The following is an 18,129-nucleotide window of genomic DNA, read 5'->3' on the forward strand; positions in this document are numbered from 1 at the left end:
GGACGGACCGTGATGACCACCATAAGCAGAAGAGTGGCAAGCCTCTAGGATATCCTTCACCTCCCATTGAGGTATGCATCTCCGGATGAGACCGTCTACGCATTCCTTGAAAACATAAGGATCATCCCAAAAATATTGTCTAGCATCATAAGCAAACCGCTTCTTCTGCTGCCATGAAAGCTCGGGTGGTATCTTACCTGTCACAGCAAAATTAGCAAAATCAGCAAACCACGAAGGTGGATAAGCCTCTGAAGTAGTAATAGCTAACAGACTCTCATCAGGAAAAGAATCATTAATAGGCAACGAATCCTCCCTTTCTGTCAGCTGCATACGAGATAGGTGGTCAGCTACCACATTCTCTACTCCTCTCTTATCTTTGATCTCCAAACCAAACTCCTGCAAAAGGAGTATCCACCTCAAAAGCCTCGGCTTCGCATCTTTCTTAATAAAGAGAGTATTCAACGCTGCATGGTCAATATAAACAATAACCTTAGAACCTAACAAATAAGACCGAAATTTGTCTAAAGCAAAAACTATAGTTAGAAACTCCTTCTCAGTGGTAAAATAATTAATTTAAGCCTCATCCAGAGTTCGGCTCGCATAATATATGGCATTCAAAGCTTTTTTCTTCCGCTGTCCCAAGACTGCACCGACCGCATAATCGCTGGCATCACACATGATCTCAAATGGGAGGTCCCAATCAGGCGGCTGAATGATTGGCGCAGAAACTAGGGCCTCCTTTAACCTGTTAAAAGCGGTAAGGCACTCATCAAGAAATTCAAAGACAAAGATCCTCGAGGAGCAAATGTGTAAGTGGTTTGGCAATTTTTGAAAAATCCTTAATGAAACGCCGGTAAAAACCAGCGTGACCTAGGAAACTCCTCACTCCTTTAACATTCACGGGAGGAGGTAATTGCTCAATCACCTACACCTTTGCCTTATCAACATGTATACCTTTATCAGAAATTAGATGCCCTAACACAACTCCCTCATTGACCATAAACTGACACTTTTCCCAGTTTAAAACAAGATTAACATCTATACAACGCTGCATGACTTTATCAAGGTTAGCTAAACAACGATCAAAGTCACTACCATAAACTGAGCAATCATCCATGAATACTTCCATAATATTCTCTATATAATCAGAAAAAATCCCCATCATGCACCTCCGAAAGGTAGCAGGGGCGTTACACAATCCGAAAGGCATTCTACGATATGCAAAAACACCCTGTGGACAGGTAAAAGTGGTCTTACTCTGATCGTTTGGATGAATAGGGATCTGAAAGAACCCTGAATATCCGTCTAGAAAACAGAAAAATTTGTAAGAAGCAAGTCTTTCAGTCATTTGGTCAACAAAAGGGAGGGGGAAGTGGTCTTTCGTGGTGGCGACATTTAACTGTCTATAATCAATGCACATCCGCCCTCCTGTCACTACTCGAGTTGGTATTAATTCATTTTTCTCATTTTTAACCACGGTAGTCCCTCCTTTCTTCGGGACTACCTGAACTGGGCTAACCCACTTGGAGTGGCCAACTGTATAAATAATACCTGCATCGAGTAGTTTCATCATCTCAGCCATAACAACTTCCTGCATCTTCGGGTTCAACTTGCGTTGACCCTGTCTGTAAGGTTTGTGGCCTTCCTCCAGCTCTATCCTGTGCATACAAACATCAGGGCTGATGCCCTTAATGTCTTCCAAAGAGTAACCCAAAGCCTTCCTGTTTTTCTTTAGCATACACATCAAGGCAGACAGCTGGTCATCATTAAGCTTAGATCTAACAATAGCTGGGTACTGCTCCATATCATCTAGAAAAACATACTTAAGATTAGGAGGAAGTGGCTTACGCTCTGGCACCTTTACCTCTACAGCATAGACAGAATCAGCTTCAATGGTGTAGCAAGTGTTGACCAAGTTCTCGTTGGCCAAGCTTAAAAGCATCTCATCTTCTTCCTCATTGAGCTCGTAGCTCTCCATTGAGGCTACCAAAGCATCTGGCTCATTAGCATTCTCCACTGTATTACCTGCACACTCATCCAAACGGGTTAGATCAGCTAAGGGATCCTTGGCTAAGGATTCCCTCCAATTACAAGTAACAGCTCTGTCAACAATATCAATGGAATAACACGTATCCTCATCAGCAGGTTCAGTGGCCTTGTGACCAAGACTGTACTCAATGGTGTCATCCCCTACCTCTAAGGTGATGGTTCCGCGTTTGACATCTATTACAGCCCCAGCTGTATGTAAAAACGGTCTACCTAAAATAATAGGTATCTGACTGTCCTCTGCAATGTCCAAAACAACGAAATCGACAGGAATAAAAAACATACCCACTCGAACGGGTATATCCTCTAGAACCCCTATAGGTCTTTGAGTCGATCTATTTGCCATTTGAACGGTAATATCAGTCACCTTAAGTCTACCAATGTTTAATCTTTCGCAAACAGAATAGGGCATGACGCTGACACTGGCCCCTAAATCACAAAGGGCCTTTCCGATTTCGTGGTTACCTATAGTGCAAGGAATTGAAAAACTACTCGGGTCCTTTAATTTAGGTGGCACATTAATTTGCGAAGGAGCATTACACTCTTCCACAAAGGCAACATTACCATCATCACGAAATTTTCTCTTACGATTTAAAATATCTTTCATAAATTTAGCGTAAGAGGGTACCTGGGTAATTAAATCAGTGAAAGGAACAGTTAGCTCGAGATTCTGGACCATCTCCAGAAACTTACCAAACTTACGCTCCAGCTTAGTAGCCTTCAAACGCTCCGGATACGGGACTGCAACACTGGCCGTAGGATTAGTAACCTTCGGCTTCCGTAGGTTTAAAACCCCCGTCAAATCATCAATGAGTGAAGAATCATGCGAACTAGTTGACGGATTTGCATCCTGCTCTGGGATTCCAGTCGATCGACTGATGTGAGTGGTCGATCAACCAACTTAGCTGGGCGTGAACAGTTCCTGTTCATAATTGATTTCGTCAGGTGACTCAGTCGATCGACTGACAATGTTGGTCGATCGACTGCTTGTGCTGGGTGTGAATAGTTTCTGATCAGAAACTATTTTATCTGACGCTTCAGTCGATCGACTGACAATATTGGTCGATCGACCAGAAGTACTGGCAATTGAGCTCGTTTTTGCACCAGAATTTAAACGAGCTTCTTCATCATTTCCCGAGTCTTCCTTTGGCTTGTCGGGACTTTCATAAGAGAGGCCACTTCTGAGATTAATGGCATTAATCGTTTCAATTGGCCCTTCACATTTGCTTGAAGAATTGGCGACTTTCTTAGCCTCTACATTCTCCAACTGCTTCACAAAATTCTTTGAGGACTCAATCCCGGCTGCTTCCATATTCGCCACTTGAACCAAAAGGCCTTCGACCATTTCCCTCAATTCCTCGATCTCATTTGAGTTATGAACGGAAATTTCAACTCTCTCCTTAGAAGCTTCAGTCGTCTCGAGCTTCTCGAGACGAGTAGTGATAGAAGTAATGAGTGTCACAACGGTACTCATTTCATCACTTTGCTTTCGTGACTTTCCACGTGAACTTCCAAACTCAGCTCTATGGACTGCCATCTCCTCAATAGTGTTCCAACCTTTATTTTGACCGGTATTGTTTTGGAACCTACCATTAGCAGCTGCATCCAGGATGACCTTGTAATCATCATATAGAGAATTATAGAATACATTGCAAAGGTACCACTGCTGAAAGCCGTGGTGAGGGACGGACCGAACCAATTTCTTGAAACGTCCCCATGCTTCACAAAATTCGTCATCATTACCTTGCTGGAAGTTAGAAATTTTACTTCTCAAAGCATCAGTCTTTGCAAGTGGGAAGTATTTTTTGTAGAAGGCCAATGCGAGGGATGTCTAATCTGTGATTCCAGCTGCTACCCTATCAAGGTAGCGGTACCAATCTCGCGCCGAATCTTTCCAGGAGTATAAGAACATCAACCCCTTCACTTCATCCTGAGTTACCCCAGCCGGTATAGGTATGGAACAGCAGTAGTCTGTGAAAATTTCCATATGCTTCAAGGGGTCCTCATCTGGTAGACCAGCAAATTGATTTCGCTCCACTAAATCGATATAAGAAGAACTAAACTCGAAGTTACCGGTAGTAGGGGTAGGTAACTGGTGCCCCTTTGGAAGGTAGTGCTCCTTCGGCTGAAGATTATCATATATTATAGCCATAATTGCCAAAATGAGAGTACTCAAGTCTTCCTCTCAAAAACCTGTCTTCTAACTGTGCAAAAGCAAAACTAGAAGCAAAGGTAAGCAACGGCCTCAAGGAACCAAAGTTCCTTGAGACAAGAAAAATAAACTAAAATAAAGCAAACAGAATTACACCGTCTCCCCGGCAACGGCGCCAAAATTTGATACCGTCGTTTTGTATCAAAATTAAATTTATAATTCCAAACTAAAACTATAGCTAGTGATAGTAAGGGTCGAACCACAGAGAGACAAGGTTGATTTTGTTTGCTATTTTTCAGTCTATAAAAGTAACAATTAATTGGGGGGTTTTGAGATTGGTTGACTAAATTGACTAATTGCTAAAATGAAATTTCTCAACAAGATAAAAAGAGGATCGGGAAATTCGGTTCACCATGGCAATGGTCAGGACAATAAGGTAGCAGAAATCCTATAATACGGTCTCAGGGGGTATAAGCAAGCCTTTCGATCTATGCTCAAATTAACCTTGCGGTCTTCTAATTTCCCAAAATTTCTCAAAGCTTTCACTCAAGAGAAATTCCAATCTAATGATAATTCTAATTACTAATCTTTCAATCTAGTAAAAAGGCTTATCAAAAGACAACAAGATCGATACGGAAGAATTCATGCTAACAAACAATCCTAATTTATGCCATGACTCACCTCGTTCCCAATCAAAACAATTAGCTACGCATGACTAAAACTAAAATAATTGCTAAATTGATAACAAAGAACAAGATTGACATGATTGAATTTAAATAAAAAACAAAAGACAAAAGATGAATTTCTGGAATTAAATTGGTAGAACAAGAATTGAAATAACAAGAATTAAAAGAAGAGGAAACTTGCATAAAACTTACTAAGATGAACAACGTAATCCGATTCGAGGTTCTCCGTCTCCCAAAACTAGATCTAAAAACCGAGTTCTTCAATAATGAAAAGCATAACCTAATAATTGCTCCGTTCTACTGATAAAAGATGCCTAAAAGTTAATTACAAGTTGGGCTTTTAAAAGTCTAACACGAATAAATAAATCTCAGCTCGCAGACTGGTCGATCGACTGATGGTAGTAATCCAGTAGCGTCTAATGAACTTCAGTGGTCGATCGACTTTACAGCATAGTCGATCGACTGATGGTGCTGTGCAGAAACACTTCTTTTCTTCAAAAACAGCTCCTCACTCCAATGCACGCATCCCGAGGTGAGTGAGTACGAACCTCCTTCTTTCAAGCTTCCCTAAAGTTGCCTCCGGAGGACGATTTAGGCTCGATTTAGCTCACTTCCATTCATTCCTACAATAAATCATAGAAAATGCAAAGTAAATCGTTTCGGGAGAAATAGTAGCTTAAAGCTAACAGATACGCATGGAAATACGTGCCAAAACCGCAGATAAAGTGTATAGAATATGCACGTACCAGCCGGCACGTGATTGATTAATTCCGTGAAAGGAATTGAGACTTCTAAATTCTTCACAATTTCCATAAACTTTTCAAGTTGGTCATCAAATTTGGGCTTGGCTAAACGACTTGGAAAAGGAAGTCTAATCACAATGGGCTCCTTCTCCTTGACCTTGTCTTCATTTTTCTTTGAAATTTCTTGTTTTGATGATTCTCCATCTTTTAAGTTTTGCACAATTTGTTCCTTATCACTAGCTTCCACAACTTCATCCTCAACTTGCTTCTTCGGTGCTTCATACCTTGTACCACTTCTCAAGTGAATGGCACTAACCGTTTCATGTATTGGGGGATTACTTTGAGGTGGTAATTGTCCCTTTTGTCTTTGTGAGCTTGAAGATGCTAGTTGAGTCAATTGGGTTTCCAACATTTTGGTGTGAGCTAGGATGTTGTTGATGGTGGTTTCCTTTGCTTGACTATCTGTTTGCATTTGAGTGAAAAATTCTTGTTGATTCTTTTACATTTGAAGGACTGCTTTTTGAACATCAAAACCTTGGTCATTTTGTTGATTGTATGGATTTTGATTTTGGTAACCTTGGTTTTGGTTGTAAAAGGGTCTTTGATTTTGGTTTCTCATGGGAGGTGGGGTGTATGTTGTTTGAGGGTTTTGAACATTTTGGCTTTTGTATGAGAGATTTGGATGGAATTTGGCGTTTTCATTGTATTAGTTAGAATAAGGGGTACCACTCTTGTATGCTTGGAAAGCATTCACTTGTTCATTTGTTCCCCTACATTCACTTGAGTCATGTCCCAAAGTTCCACAATTCTCACATATCCCACTTGGGATTGCTGAGGATGCCGTCATGGCATTAATATGATGCTTTGGTGATTTCGAGGCTTCTTCAAGTCTAGCCATAGCTTTTTCAAACTTCAAATTGATGGTATCAATGTGAGCACTAAGTTGAGCACCCAATTGAGTAATGGAGTCCACTTCATGCTTTCCTCCTCTAGTAGCCTTGCGAGGTCTACTATATTGTGAGTTATGGACCGCCATTTCCTCAATTTTGTTCCAACTTTGATTGTCATCAACTTCGGTGAACATTCCATTTGATCCCATGTTGAGAATGTTCCTTGAATATTCATATAGACCGTTCCAAAATTGTTGTACCAAGAACCACTCGCCAAGTCCATGGTGAGGACATGAGCAACAAATTCCCTTGAACCGCTCCCAAGCTTCATACAAAGATTCTTCATCCCTTTGCTTGAAACCCGTAATTTGAGCTCTTAGCATGTTAGTCTTTTCCGGTGGGTAGAATTTTTTGTAGAAAGCTAGTGCCAACTTCTTCCAAGAATCAATTCCGAGAGTGGCCTTATCAAAGCCCTTCAACCATTGTTTCGCAGTACCAATTAGAGAAAAAGGAAATAAGACCCATCGAATTTGGTCTTGAGTTACACTGGTTTGAGAAATCGCATCACAATAGTCACAAAAGGTCTCCAAATGAGAATGAGGGTCTTCACTAGGCATCCCCCCAAATTGGCTCCTTTCGACTAATTGGATAAATGCGGATTTAGCAATGAAATTTCCGGTCAAATGTTGTGGTGTGGGAGTACCATTGGGTAGGTTCTCCTCGGTGGGTACGGAATGTGACGAAAACTTAGGCATTGTGGGTTGATTTTGTGTTGTATTTTATGTTGGGTTCTCCTCACCTTCTCTTGAAAAAGGGTTGATGAACTCAATAGTTGGTTGAATATCTACAACCTCACTAATACCTCTCAAATTTCTCCTAGCAAGTCTTCTATTGGTTGTCAAAGTTCTTTCAATTTCACGATCAAAAGGTAACAAATCACCTTGTGACCTTCTAGTCATGCAAAATATCAAACAACTCGAACACAATTAGAACAAACCTTGAGGAGTTTTACTTCCTCAAGGCAAAGAAAGACACAACTAATAACAATATAAGAAAATATAAATCAAGATAACACCGTCCCTGGCAACGGCGCCATTTTTTGTCGAAGTCGGAGCTATATTCTATTTTTCAGAACAATTGTCGTTGGAAGCACCTAGACCAAAACACAATTTATAGCTTCACAAACAACTCTACAATTAGTAAAGAGGCAAGTAAAGGTCGGATCCCAAGGGACGGGAATTGAAATGAGATTTCTATTAAGACTAGTGGTGTCTTAGGGGTGTCACAATTTGGGTTGATGTAGAAGATCACTAAACTAAATAGCAATGAAAGTAAACAAGCAAGATGAATTGAAAGGGTTGTAAACAATTGATAAAAAGCACTAGGGTGTCATGGGGTCATAGGGGATTCATGGGAATTGATCATACAAACATGTTCTCAAATTATAAGCAAGCAATTATTGTTGTGATGGATTGAGTTGGGTTATATCTTACAATCCTAGGAAAGTTTGGGTCCCGGAGCCGAATCGATTAGATTGTAAAACACCTACAAGTCGACTTAGTCTTCCCTACTCAACAACATGCATAGTCTAATGAGACTCGAGTTGGTTTATGTCTTACAAGTCTCATTGAAAAGATAAGTGATGGTTGTAAATGCAAGGATTCATAGGCTTAGCATTTCATCAAACATAACATGTGCATGAGTTGAGATCAAAACAAGCAAGCAAATAAACTATGAAAGCATATTAATTTAAACATGAATCATTCCCCATGTTGGTTTCCCCTAATTACCCATTAAACCTAGCTATGGAACTACTCGCTCATTATCATGTTGAACATGCTAGCAAGATTGTCAATCATACCAACAAAGTGAAACATGATGAACAAATGAAAGTAATTAGCAATAATTAAAAAGGATTAAGAGAATTATACCTACTAATGATTGCAATAATAAAGCAAAGAATAATAGAAGTACTTGATGCTTGATTGAGAGGTTGTCAATCTCCCAATAATAACCCATATAATCTTCAATTACCCAAAATAAGGAATGAACAAAAGAGAGATTAGGGAAATAAAACTTGTATTAAAACTTGATTAATTGTTGATTACAAAACTAAAGAGAGATTTGATTGATATTAACTACTCTAAGAATTGATAAGAAGAACATGCTCTTCTAATTAGACTAATGGGGTATTTATAGTGGAAATTAGGTGGATGCATTAGGGTTAACTAAGGGCTTAAATGACGATTAAGTCCCTACTTAGGGAAACGCCGGTATTTTCTGAAGGAAGGGCATCTTTCTTGAAGCTTGAAGAGGCGAATTTGCGCTGTCTTGGAATCCGTGCGTCTTAGGCACGGGACGGCCAAATTCCTATGTCTCTGCATGGGCGTCTTTGGGAGAAGACGGGCGTCTTCTGGGTGCTGCTGCTCGGGCGTCTTTGATGGAAGACGAACAAATTGTGGTCCTGGGGACGGGCGTCTTCAGGTCAATCCGCACGGATTGCTGCTCAGCCTTGTTTCTTCTTCTTTTCTTCCCTTTTCTTCATAAAATCCTTGGGGATTTCCTTGGGGATGCAAGGATCTTTCCTCATAATTGCCCAACTACTATAATATGTACAAAGGCCTTCTAATCTTGTCTCTCCTTGATGCTTGGTCATTGGATTCAATCAATTTAGTCTCATTTTGCCATGACAATGCAAGGTTTGCACTCCTTTCCACCAAGGACACAAAACCTCAAAGAATATGCAAAACAAAGAACTAAAGACAATAAATGACCCGAATATGCACTAAAAAGCATGGCAACAAGCTAATTCGGGGACTAAATGTGCGCTAATTATGGTCACATCAACGGGTTCATAGGGGATTCATGGTGGTGACCATACAAACATGTTTTCATAGTTACAAGCAATTTATTGTTGTAGTAGAATCGAGTTAGTTTATATATTACGATTCATAGGAATATTTGGGTCCCGGAGCCGAGTCGTCTAGACTGTACAACACCTACAAGTCGACTTACTTTCTTCCTATTCACTTCTACGCATGGTCTAACAAGACTCGAGTTAGTTTATATCTTAAAAGTCTTGTTGAATAGATAAGAGATGTGAAAAATGCAAGGTTTCATAGTCTAGCATTTTATCAAGCATAACATGTGCATAGGTTAACACTACAACAAGCAAGCAATCATATGATTACATATTAGATTAAGTATGAATCTACCCCCATGTTATAGTTCCCCTAATCCCCTATTAACCCTAGCTAGGAAACATACTTACTCATGACTATGGTAAACATGCTAATGAAGGTGTCAATCATATTAGCAAAGTTAAACATGGTAAATGAGTAAAGTAATAAATAAGCAAGGGTAAAAATGATTATTCAAAATTGAGGATGATCCAAATAATAAGCAAAGAATAATAGAAGAACACTTGATGAATGATGAATAGTTGTCAAGTCTTCAATAAACCCAAATAATCTTCAAATTACCCAACTAAAACTAAGAACACTTGAAGGATTAAAGAGAATTTGAGATTTGATTAATATTGAGATGAGTGATTACAACTTCATTAGTAAAATCTAAACAAGAATAAGGCTAAATTAGAACTTGATAAAACTTGCTTCTTAATTCCCTAACACAATGTGGTATTTATACTGAGTACAAGTATTAGGATAACTAAGGGCTTAAATGACGATTAAGTCCCTAAGAAGATTATTAGTACTTTGCAAGTCTTAGCGGGAGCCGTCCAGATTGTCATTGAAGCAAACTCGTGCTACCCAAAGATCCGCTCGACCTGAGCTCGGGACGATTAGATCGTGGTTTGAGTCGCCCGGATTGATGGTGGAGTCGCTCGACCTGGGCTCGAGACGCCCGGATCTTTGCTCAGCTCCTCTTCTTCTTCTCTTACTGCGGAAGGATCCGTGGGGATCGTTGGTAGGTCATGGGGCTCTTTATCATTGCCCATTGCTACTTCATTTATTCACTTAGGACTTTAGTAATGGTCTCCTCTTTGATGCATGGTCATTAGATGCACTCCATTTAGCTCTACTTTTCTCCATAGATGCAAGGTTAGCAATCCTCTACTACCAAGGACACAAAACCTCAAAGAATATGCAAAGTTAGGAACAAAAGATAAGAAACGACCCTAATAAGTGCTATAAAGCATAGGAACGAGGCTAGTTCGAGGACTAAATATGCAAAAATATGAGTCACATCTGTTGGAATATGTGTCCTCCGACAATAATGCGATCACAACTGTCGATCATGATGATCACATGTTTAAATCTCATTTTAAAGAATACCTAAAGGATAACACTCTTAATTGATCATTTAATTGATCGTATGACGATACGGGTTAATTAAATTACTTAAAATTGACGAACGATTTTGGAAGTAATATTTACGTATCTCATTATAATTTGATTAAATAAGATACGGTCTAAGTGATCGAATTGTTTTATTACTTAGATGAAATTGTTGTTTACGGAAACAATTGAACTGAATGAATAATTTATTATAAATGCAAGATGTTGTAATTTACAATTGGTAAAGTGTTTTTGGTACAAGTAATTGTGAATTACTAAGTCGATTTTGTATATGACGTATTTTATTAATACGTTGATTTTTAATATGTTAAAAATACATGACAATTTTACATGATTTGTAACATGTGACAAATTGACAAAATTGACAAATTGACAAAGATAAAATGGAACCCATTTTATCGCATTTGGACCGAAATTAGGAAGGAGTATGGTGTTTATATTATGTTGAATTATTTGAGTGAAAAATAGTATAATTAAACCTAGTCTCCTAGCCATGCAAGCCTAATCTTTTCTTGGGAAGAATAGAGGCTCATGCATTGGCCCTTCTCCCTCCCATACCCGGTTTTTCCAACCCTCCATGCCAAGGGTTTGTCTTTTGGCACATACACTTATCTTGAGAAGAATCAATGGTAATATTCATTCTAACATCAGCAAAAATATTTTTAGAGAGGTAAAAATATTTCTTCCTTCTTCTTCCTCCTCTTGACCGAAATTCCAAGAGGACCAAAATATTTTTGGGTCAATTTTATTTAAATTAATATTGTTCTAGTATTAATAATATTAATTTTGTTAAGAGGATATCTTGGGTATTATTCCTTGGGAGGGATTCTATACTTGAATTCTTTGTTCATCCATATTAGGAGAGTTCAAGAACAAGTGAGTAGGAGAACTCTCTTGTGCCCTTTGATCCGAAATATCAATGTAAGAATGATGATTTCTTCTATATATTTAGTTATGTTTGCATGTATAAGATCTAATTAATTTTATGACTAAATTAAATTTGAAACATATATGAATATGTTAAAGTAATGAGGTATAGAATTTTAACAAGCGGTATCAAGAGCCTTAGGTTGTTTGCATGCAAATCGGTTATAGTTTTTCCGAGTTATACGATTAACATATAAAACTTATAAATTTGTGTTTATTATGATATATCACGAAATCAATTTTGCATGTTAAAATTTCTGATCCTAAAATGAATTTAGGATATTTTGGTTAATTTATGGATTTTTATTGTTCATTTTATATTATAATGGCATTAAAAATGTGATTTTATGATAAAAATGTCATTTTCTGACTAAAATTAGCTAAACTTCGAATTTTTTAGTGGTTGTTGGATATTTTTTCCCATATATTATTTTAGATTACCTTTAAATTTTCATAATTTTTGGAGTTTTATGCTCGAAATATGGAGTTTTCATGATAAAAATCGAATTTAAATGAAAAATGGGTTAATATGAGATAAATTTAGAATCTGGTCATAAAAATTTAGTATGTTGTCACATGCAATTTTAAAAGATGTGTGTTCAATAATTGGTTATAATGAAGTCTTTATGCATGATTTATGAATTTTTTGAAGAAAAATAACATAAATAGTGACTTAATTAGTGAATAATTGCTAAAACATACTTCATGACTAAGGAAAAACGTCACATGTTGCATTTTATTACCTATTTCAGATCTAAAATTTAAAAGTTGATAAATATAATTTTTCTCATGTTTTTATGATTATATTTGATAAATCTGATAAACCGCAACAATGTTTTTCCCGTTAAATTTTCGAAATTTTAACCTAAGTTTTTGAACATTATGAGTTTCATGGTATTTTTCCATAATGTTCATGAGTTTAAATTTTGAATTTTGAATTTATTTGAAATTGTTATGATTTATTTGGAGTTTATGGCATTTTATTGTCATTTTGAGTCCATTAATGAACAAATTTTAAGAAATAAAAGTTAATTATTGTCAATATGTTAGTGGAGACTAATTTTGAGTCCTAAGTTGGTTAGGGTAATTAACTTGTGCATAAATATGATTTTATGTAATTTATTGTGATTTTAAAAGGTTGAATCACGCAAATCCGTAAAAACCGATTAATATACGATATTGGCTCCTTAAATGCGATTTAGCATAAAATTGGGCATGTTCATACATATTATAATGCTGCATTTTATTTATGATTGTCATAATTTTATTTTATGTAATTTTACTTAGTATGGCCTTAGTTTTTTAATTGGTATTGCCCGAAATGTATGGGAATATCGATTCGGTTGTAATTTATTGTGATCTCGTATCACCGTTTTGTAATTTAATAGATTTATTTTATTTTAATTACAAATGTATAATAGGAAATTATGTAATTTGTTATGTAATTTATTTATTTCGGAGTTCCTTGAAGACGGTGTCACTCAAGGAAGACGATACATAAAGACAGTGTTACCTCGAGATGCGTGCCAACACCGAAGTTCAAGGGACCAATGGAGTTGGTTACCGAATATGTAATAGTTATTTAGATTTTCTATTTTAGGAAGGCCATACTAGGATTTAATTTATGCTATGCATTTTATTTATATGTTGCATGCATCACTAAATCGCCATAACTAAAACATGCATTGTCATTTTAATCGAGTTTATCGACCGTGTCAATTAGAATTATCGTAGTTCACCGCTTTAGTTCACTTAAAACGTGATAGATAATAAATTGACATGACCTCTTGTAGATGCCCAGTATTTGCTGAGACTCCAACAAACACCCGATGATTATCGGACTACAACATGTTTTGGGATCGCAGCGTTTGATCGACAGTTTGTGTACAACTTTACGTCGGAAAACTTAAAACGATTTCGAAAACAAACATTTCAAAACATTTCAAAAATACCTGGAGTGTTTAATGCACGGCGACGGGGTCACAATGACACTAACTAGAGTCAAAACCGACATCGGTCCAAAAACCGACTCAAAAATTCAAATCCCGACTCCAACAACGAGTCAAACCGAGTCAACCACAAAAACAAAATATCTTCAACCCTTCTATGCTAAGTTTTCCCGGATTCATGTTGGTCAAGCACCAAACATGTGACTACAAAACCTAGGATAGAACAAATCATGATTGCGTTTGTTGTGATAGTGACAACACAACTCGAAGTGCCGCGACGTGGCTCGCGCCTCTTTGAGCAGCTCAGGTGGCCACGTCGCATACCATGCCGGATTTTAACCGAATATGTAATAGTTATTTAGATTTTCCTTGGTTCTACATACCATGCCGGATTTTAACCCGGGTACGATGACGAGTATGGACTAATTTTATTCAAAATGGACTTAAAACAACACTAGTCCACAATCATTTTCAAAACTATTCATGTCAAGTTTGTCAAATCGAACCCGACACCGAATATTATCAAATAATGATGATTATTTGAGTCTAGTTCTTCAAATCGACAAATGCGGTCTAAACGACCCTTTCAAAACCAAACCGGGTTCAAATACCCATTTTTAACACGTTTTATAACGTTTTCTAAAAAGTCAGAACATGGCATACAACCGTTGGCTAACCTGCGCCTCAAGCAGGCCTTTTCTTCCTCATTTTCAAAACCAGAGGGAGGCCCCTTACACCGCCGGCTGGCTCGCTCCTCTTATAGCCGTCTGGTACAGGGTCTGTTCCCTTCCAGCATTAGTGTAGGACGATCCCTACTCCGGTTAACCCGGATATAGGACGGATCAGATGACTATTCGATTATTCAAAACCATATTTGCAAAATGCCTTACCAAGACAAATGGATCATGTTATGCACCCTAAACCTAATACGGTAAATGGATGTTTAATTTCCGTCTTGCATGCAAATCAATCATTAATCCAACTCGACATCTTATACTTGATACGTGGATAAACCAACCGACTTAGAAATCTCTCACATGTTAGGTTTAATTTATTGGATGCGCATTCATGCATTTAAACCGTTTTATCAACTTTTGCATTCAACCAACCAAGATCGATCAGTAGAGGCCGCTAAACGCGGGCGGGATTTGGTGTCTGATTAAAGGGCTTCCCAATACGTACCTTCACCTCTTACTCAAAAACTTTGGATAGTGGACGACCTTATCCAGGGCGTACGAGAGTCATTCTAGAGATAGGATGCTAAAGAGGGACGATTTCCTTATCTTTAGTACCTATGTCAAACGCTGCTTTGTGCTTCGATTTGACCGAGGTATAAAGTGGAATTCGAACGGGTTTCAGGCATCCCACAAATGCTTGGTGGCGACTCCGAACATCTCTAATCGTTTCGAGACCCTTACCGAGACGAAACCGACCGATCTAAAATGATCCGGTCGAAGGCATTTTTACGCTGCCGAGCGTGGCTTTCAAAAGACCGCTATACGTCCACAGATTGGCTGGGCGTGTAGGTGGGACATGTCCACAGATTGGCGACTCCGCTGGGGAAAACTAGGACACTTACGTCTTGTGATCCCTAGATGGTGAGACTTGAACGAGGTTTTGGTTGGAATGCATTAATTGATATTACGGTCATGGTCGGGTTCCTTGTCCGGGCCCACAACCTAACCCTTTTCGACCAATTGGCTCGTCCCGTCGGCGTGAGTTTTCTCATCCCCGCGTTTCGAATCCCGATTGAGTCAAGCATACCATTGACGTTACACATTTCTGTTTCGTCAAAGAGCTTTCATCACTTTCGAGCACGAGGCTAGGACACCCTTCTTACACATTTTGTTTGGATTGGTATCCCTCTCGCAAATCGGGGTTTGATTGCTTGGTGTGTAACCCACCCTTCTAAGCCAAAACCCGTGTCAGCATGATGCATAATTGAATGAACTGTGAGTGCTTATGTGCTATTTGATCATAAGTCCTTCCGTCTCATTTTCAAACTTTCAAAAACCCCCTTTTTGCGCCGTTATAATGGCCATTTCAAACCTCGGTCTTTCGCCGACCGATGCACGCCTTTCTAGGCCGTCGTAATGACGATTTTCAAACCCAGTTTTGTATAACCATTTCAACACGCCTTTCTAGGCCGTCATAATGACGATTTTCAAACCCGATTTTGTATAACCATTTCAACACGCCTTTCTAGGCCGTCGTAATGACGATTTTTTCAAACCCGGTTTTGTATAACCATTTCAAATCACCTTTTTATGCCGTTATAATCGCCGCGTCTAGACAAGGATTTTAACCCGTTTCGCGCCGACAATGGCTTTCTTTCAAAACCCGAGAAAAGCACACACCCTTTTTCTCGAGACACTCTCGGATCCCGAGGACCATACACCGTCCCCGAGACCTTTTCAAACATTTCAAAATTCGATTTTCAATACATACAATTTTGAATTTCAAAACCGTCTTGGGAAACAATGCACTGTCTTCCGAGCCGACTCAAACTCAAACCGTCTTTTGAAAATAAACTTAAGACAAACCCTTTTCAACTGATCGACTTGCGGAGATCTCTATCTTCGGAAGCCGCCCATTAAAGCGACAAATGAATCTTTTTGGAAATTTCTATTTTCGAAAACTTCAGTTCACCATTCCAATTCCGCCTCGTGTCTATCGAGTCAAAGAAAACGTACTTATGGGTATTTACTTATGAGTCGTCTAACCACAAGACCCATCCAATGGCGTCACGCCATCATGATTGGACTCGTGTCAAAGGTTCGGTCGAACACCATCACGTCATAAATCGAGTCAACACCGAGGGACCACACACGGTCACCCCGTCTTATTGAGTCGATCTTTGTCTCGTCCTCTGTGTTGTCTGCTTTCAGTCTTGGAACCGTGTCGGATTGAGTTGCAATGTGCGCCGTTTTTCTGCCTCGGAGCCATGGCCCCGTCTTCAACTTCGTCTGTCAACCACAACAACAATGATAACAACAGAGATGTCACAACTGATCAGCTAGCCAGCCTGCTTACCGCTCTTAAGGTCACCCTGGATCGCGTCGAGATCCATATCGACGCCCTAGAAAACAAGGAAATTGGGAACATAATACCCCGCCTCTGACTAAAACTGAGAAGAGGCTGAAACTCTTGGAAGAACAACTCCTAGCCCGGGGTAACAACATCCACCTTGAAAATAACCGAAGGTTCGAGCCTGTTGGGGACCAGTTACCCGACAACTTCACCCTGACCGATGTGCCTAAGTTCAAGCGAGTGGAGGACCCACTCAACCACATCCGTGCTTTCAAAGACTACATGGCCATCAAGGGGGTCAAACAGGAGCTTTTTACAAGAATCTTCCCATCCTCTTTGGAGCCGATTCCTCGCCAATGGTACTACTCCTTGGACTCGAAAAACCTTACCACCTGGGATGAGATCGCAGTTGAGTTTGCCAAACAGTATGCCGAAAACGTCGAAATCCAGGCCATCACCCGTACTCTCGAGGTGTTAACCCAAAACAACAAGGAAGGATTCACTGAGTTCCTAACCCGTTGGAGGAGGGTGAGTACTCAGTTGGTCAGTAAGCCGAGTGAATCAACTCTGGTGGAAAAATTTGTCAACAACCTCCGCCCGATTTATGCCAACCTGCTGAGGTATCAAAATATCAAAACTTTTCAAGATCTGCAGATTCTGGGGACACGTATTGAGGACGACCTCCGAAAGGGTGTCTTAGCAAAAACCACTGGCAGTGGTTATCAAGGATCCACCTCAACCGGATCTCGCCCTTACGGTCAGACAAACAAGATTGATGAGGTCAACCTCGTCGAACCATCTGCCAAGAAAACTGAACGCCCCTAGAGAGTGTTCACCAACATAGGGTCGACTTATGCAAGTGCTTAGAAAAGGCTCATGGACCAAGGGAAGTTACAACCGATCGGGCCCACCCCGGACCCGGCCGACGCCAAGAAATCCCGATTTTGGAACCCCATCGCCTACTGCCAGTATCATTGAGGGAAGGGGCATGATACCGAAAATTGCTTCAAACTCAAGCACCTCATTCAAGACATGATTGAGAAGGGAGAAGTGCCTATACCCCCACCAACTAAGCCGAACAACAAGACGAATCCTCTGGGAATTCATGCCATCTCTGACGATGAGCCGACCCTAGACTGCTCTCACCTCATCTTGCCGATTGACGACGAGGTGAATGTTCTGGAAAAGGACCCTTCAGACGGAGTGTTCGTGTTCAGTGATGTCACCATGCTCACTATTTTTCAACAAGTTGAGGAGGCCATTGCCAGACTTTCTGAGAGAATCACCCGACTCGACGACCCCTACCATCGGCTCGTCTTCAACCTCCCGGCACCACGCTCGAGGGAGAGTTCCCCAAACATTCAAAACTACCCACCCCAGGATGGAT

The 18,129-nt window shown here is 39.5% G+C and overlaps 2 non-coding genes across 2 annotated transcripts; both read left to right on the forward strand.

Moving 5' to 3' along the window:
• Window positions 1-3,716: 3,716 nt before the first annotated feature.
• On the forward strand, window positions 3,717-3,825 carry LOC141635734 (small nucleolar RNA R71). Its single transcript, XR_012540397.1, has one exon. It is a non-coding gene; the product is annotated as a small nucleolar RNA R71 (small nucleolar RNA).
• Window positions 3,826-6,793: 2,968 nt separating this feature from the next.
• Window positions 6,794-6,900, forward strand: LOC141637033 (small nucleolar RNA R71). Its single transcript, XR_012541597.1, has one exon. It is a non-coding gene; the product is annotated as a small nucleolar RNA R71 (small nucleolar RNA).
• The last annotated feature ends 11,229 nt before the right edge of the window (window positions 6,901-18,129 follow it).

This window comes from Silene latifolia, chromosome Y (genome assembly GCF_048544455.1).
Source record: "Silene latifolia isolate original U9 population chromosome Y, ASM4854445v1, whole genome shotgun sequence".
NCBI lineage: Eukaryota > Viridiplantae > Streptophyta > Magnoliopsida > Caryophyllales > Caryophyllaceae > Silene > Silene latifolia.